Raw genomic sequence first — 5,476 nt, forward strand, 5'->3', positions numbered from 1 at the left:
GTATGTAATGTATGATTCCACTTATGTAAAATTCTAGGAAATTCACATTAATATATAGTGACAGAAAGCATATCAATGATTGCTTGGAGAAGATGAAGAAGTGGGGAGTGGTAAGGGAAAGATTGTGGAAGGATGCATACAAAGAAGTGTTTTTGGGAAAATGGATATGTTCGTTATCTTGATTTTGGTAATGTTTCATATTGTACTCAATTCTACTTCAATAAAGTTGTTAACATAGTAACGAAAACTTCAGTGATTAGTGAGATGACACATGAAAGCCCTTTATATGCTGTACAATACTATAGAATAGTTATTAATTCTATGCAAGGAATTAATTACATATAACTGTGAGGTTGTAAGTTTATGAAACTAGAACTGTGGTGGTAGGATCAGCAGAAATAAGAAAGGAATAGGAACTGTTTTGTAAAAGATTGTGAATTCTATTTTCCCAAATCTATGTAGGGAACATATAGGTGGAAATATATAGGTGAGAAAATCCAGGAGCTAGTTGAGAATGTGGAACTACAGCGGCAGAGAGGTGAATGCTACCACAACAATGTGCACATGAGCATGGAAGTGAGAGCAGGAGAGTAGATGAGATCTCTGGCCAGAAAGCATGGAGCAAGGGAAGAGAAGCCTGGGGACAGCCCCTGGGCTGGAGCAATAACTAGGGAGGGGGCTATTTGGGATAGGGCAATTAGAGATCATCCAAAATGGTGACCTTTGAGCTGAGCCAACCATATGAAGATGAGGAGGAAAAGTGTTCCAGGCTGAGGAACAGCAATTGCAGAGGCCTTGAGATGAGAAAGACCTAAACTGTTCTTGGAACAGTTCAGGAGGGCAGTGTGGCTGGAGTTGGTAAGGGAGAGGAAGGTAGTATGAGACTGGGTTTGGCTGATAGGCTGTGGTGAGTTTAGATTTTATTTTCAGGACAATAGAAAGTTATCAATGGGTTTTTAGAAAGGTCAGTCTGGCTGCAGGCGAACAAGTGCTTGTGGAGTGGGGAGGAGTGGAAGCTGAGATCAGCTAAGAAGTTCTTTGAGTAGTTCAGGTGGGGCATGCAGTGACTTGGGCTAAGTTAATGGCAGTGGAGAGGAAGAATTTAAGGTAGAAAGAGCAGGATTTGATAAAACCCAATGTGTCTAGGAATTTTATTGATGACCAAATCATTTGGGCCTTGAAATTTTAAGAGTTGGAAGTGAGTTAGGGATGGCCTAATATTACTCCTTGACCAACCACCTTATTTTCCACTCTGCTCTGTACAAATACCTTAGCAAATAGCAATAACGATCTTCTCTCAAACTTGTGTGGTCCTTTAAAGCTTTCCATGTGCTTCGTCATCAATGCTTCCTTTAAGGACATGGCCTCACCCAACCCTTAGCTCAGCCCATTGCTCAGGTGCTCTGCTCCAGCTGATCTGGTCTTATCTTGCTAGTCAGGTGCAGGGAATGGTGGTTCCTGTGCTGTAAAGTGGGACTCACGCGGTAGAGGCAGAGGCTTAGGTGGTGGGATGAAGCTGGAGAAGTGACTCCACTCCAGAGACTGACTCTGAGTACACAGCCAGCCATTTTGTCTTAAGACAAGCCCAGGACAGCTGCCTCCTCTTCTGGTGATCTCCTCCCCACATTCCAGCCTGTTCAAATCAGACTGTTCACAGTCCATATTATAATGTTTTCTCCTCAGTGGGATCTTTCTCTGCTTTCCTCCCCTGACCTCATCTCTCATTCCTTTGAACTTCCCCACTGTTATCTCTTTTCAGGCATTTATCTCAGCCCAATTGTTATTCTTATTTCCAACTTTCCTTGAGGTATTGTGTGTTTCACTTCTTTATTCCCCACAGCCCCACTTACATGTAGCTCGTGCATATAGCACAGTCCAGTGAAGGTTGTTGAACTGAACTCATTGAAGGTCAAATACATCCTTTGGACATGGTAGGTGCACAGAAAAATTAGAAGGGAGCTAAGATTCCCTGGTGAATGCTGATTCATATATCTCTACACAGGTGTGATGATGAGGCAAGCGGGGGCAGAAAGGAAGCAGAAGTAGTAAACGGAGCATTTGGGAGTGCTTAGAACTAAGAAAGTCTGTGTGTGGCAAATGCCTTTAGAAAACTCTGACTGAGCAGGAGCCTGACCACCATCTTAACTCTTCCTCATTTAAAATTTAAAACTGTCTGTGGGGAGATACTCTCCTTTTAGGATCATCAATCTGATTTTGTTCCAGAACTCAGTTGGGAAATTCGGTTTTTATTTTAGGAATTTGCTAGAATATACTGTAGCAGAAACTGGCAAATGCTCACTAAACCCATTTCCTTTTCTCCCTGTGCACACAGCTCAATTACATTTCCCTGCCTCTCTTACGGGGTTGAACATGTGACCAAACTCTGGCTGTGGAGTGTAGGCAAAAGGGATGTGTGGCACCTCCAGTCCTGACCCACAAAACCTCCTACATCGTCATCCAGGCTCTTTCTCTTATTTGCCTGCTGGCTGCATGCCAGAGATCCGGTGGAGGGCAGCACTGCCCAATGGAACTTTCCACGGTGATGCAACTTTCCATATCTCTGCTGACCACTGTGATAATCATGTGCTCATTGAGTGCTGGAAATGGAGCGAATGTGACTGAAAAACTGAATGTTTTACTTTATTTAATTTTAATTCATTTAAACTGCCCCAGGTGCGTACAGCTGCCACATTGGGCACCACAGCTTTTGATGCAAGGAGTCTGGTTCCTGAGTGACTGGACGGAGCAGAATTTCCTGTTTACCTGCACTGTACAGTGAAGTACATGAGAAACCACTACGGCGTTAAGATACCAAGATGTAGTATCTATGCCATAAAGTGAGGGATACCTGCTGATTCACCTATACTAAAAATTCATGTAATATACATCTTCAACTGGGTACCAATGTGGCTGGACAAACCCAGTATCTAATGTCAAATCCAATTATCCACTGTCATTCCTAGAAGGAAAATCTAATCTTCTTTTGCCTCTCTTGAGCTCCTAATCTTTCTTCACCCTATTTTACTGGGAAAAAAAATGGAGGCCCCCCCAAGCAAGCACTACTTCCTTTTTCCATGTAGGGTAGCAGAGTGAACTCAGGTTTCTGGTTTCCCCTCCATCATAACTCACTGTGTGACTCAGGCAAGTTACATCTCTTCTCTGATTGTTGGCTTTCTCATCTTTAAAGTTGCGATTTCTGGTTTTGGTTATTTTTCTAAAATGCTCTTTTCAAATATTTGCTCTCTCTCTGCACCCTTTGTGCTTTTCCTCCTATCTTGGAAGGGACAATCCTCACTTCCGGTGTTCCTGGTACAAGCCCCTTCCACACCCTGCCGTGTTCCATTCTGCCCTCTGTCTTCAGCCTTAGAAATCTTTCCTGCTTTCCTGCCTCCTTCCTCTTTACCAATGATTAAGCCCATTCCTGCTATCACTACTGCCTCCCATTTCACTCACTTTCACCCTTTCCAGCCTAGATTTTGCCCTGATGTCTCTGCAGAGATGGATTTTAGGAATATCACTGTAATTACCCTCCCTTCAGCTTACAAAGGATGGGCTCTGGGGACAGGGTGAGTCTCCCCTGTCTGAGCAGAGAAAGACACTTAATCCTGTTGCACGGCTCTTCTCCCTTCATCTATAAATTCTAGACCCTTACCTCCTACACTGCCAGGGTGTCATGAGAATTAAAAGTTTGTAAATTGCCTTGAGTTCCTCGGAGATAGCTAGTGAGTGCAAGGAATAAAAATCATTTCATATAAAGCTGTTGAAAAACAGGCAGTGAACTGGTTCACAGTCTCCCCCATTGGGTTATGATTATGAATGTCTCCGATGGAATATCACATTATGGCAGGACAAGTGATGCCTGTATTCAGCTGCTAATCGTAATAAAGAACTTAATTTGCACTTCTATCTATTTTTCATGTCACTGGATTGGGGAGTGGAGGTGACAGGGATGGGGATATTCAAGGAAGCTTTATAAGCCCATCCTTGAGTTGGTGATGGGGAGATGATTGTTCTAGCATTGTAAACAGTCAAAGCTAGACGGCTTGCTGCCATGAACTCTCCAGCTATTCTTTTACTTAATTACTATTGTTTTTCCTATTTCCTAAGGCAGAGACTTTGAATCCATCATTTCTGCACCTACCCCTTCCTTCCTTTTGTTTTCTTTACTTTTATTTCCTTCCCTTCTCCACTTCTTTCCTTTCCTTCCTCTCTCCTCCTCTCCTCTCTTACCTCCCTCCCTCCGTTTCTCCTTTCTTTCCTTCCTTTGTTCCTTTCCTCTTCTCTTTACCTTCCTTTCTTTCCTCTTTCCCTCCCTCTCTTCCTCCTTTCCTTCATTTATTTTACTATTATTCCTCATAATTTTGGTGATCTACCATATATATTGAAGAGAGTGGAGATAAGGTAGTGAATGAGATAAATAAGATTTTTTTCTCATGTAATTTGAAAACTATGATGGTTGACAACCAACCACACAAGGAATTCTAACAAAGTGTTATTTGTTCATTCATTGTTTCATTCATAAATCATTAAGGAGAGCTTACTATGAGCCAGGCAGTGTTCTAGGCACTTGGGATGCATCAGTGAACGACTGACTGATAGTGGGGCTCTGATGGTCAAAGTACAGACTTCTCTGAGAATGCAAAGCGAGAGACCTTTTCTTATCCAAGGGGTCAGGAGGGACCCCAGGGAAGGGATGCTTTGATGGTGAGAAGTTAGCCTGGGAACAAAAGGGGCAGGGGAAGTGTTCCAGCTAGCTGCTGAAGGGAGCAGCCTGTGGAAGGTCAGGAAGAAGCTCACTCAGTGTGGCTGGCGCACATCACGTGTAAGGTCAGAATGGCAAAAATGAGTCCTGAAAGGCAGGGGCTGATCCCCAAGGGCTGTCTGAGCCACAGTAGGCAGTTTGAGGTTTATTCTAGGTCAGCTGAAGGACACTGAGGGGGGTGAGGACAATCAGGATCAGAGCCTTTCAATGAAACTTTCTGCAGTGATGGAAATTGGTCTCTGGCCAACATGGCAGCAGCTAGCCATGGAAACTATTTATTGCATGCGTGAATTGTGACTGGTATAACTGAGGAACTGAGGTTTAAATTGTATTTTATTGAAATGTAAATAGCTCACATGACTAGCAGCTAGCATAATGGACAGTACACATCAGTAGAGTCTGCTCATCATATCCAGAATATCATCGAATTCCTCCTGCACCCCCATGTAGGCCCTTCTGCAACTCTTAAGCCTTCCCCAAACACTGACGCCTCTTGTACTGATTGAATCTCTCAGTTAATTGGGTAACTATGTGTGTTCCCGTTTCTCCTCAATGAGTGTGCACACGCTCTGAGTGGGGACTGCTCTTGGGCTTTTGTGTTTGCCCCAGGGCAGGCCACATAGCCTGAGTTCGTTGAATACATTTTGTTCAATCAATTGATTTCTGTTTTCCTTCTTGGGCTGATGGGTAGAAAGTGCAAGGATGCAGATAGCA

The sequence above is a fragment of the Colobus angolensis genome, unplaced genomic scaffold (assembly GCF_000951035.1).
Source record: "Colobus angolensis palliatus isolate OR3802 unplaced genomic scaffold, Cang.pa_1.0 Scaffold315, whole genome shotgun sequence".
In the NCBI taxonomy this organism is placed as follows: Eukaryota; Metazoa; Chordata; class Mammalia; order Primates; family Cercopithecidae; genus Colobus; species Colobus angolensis.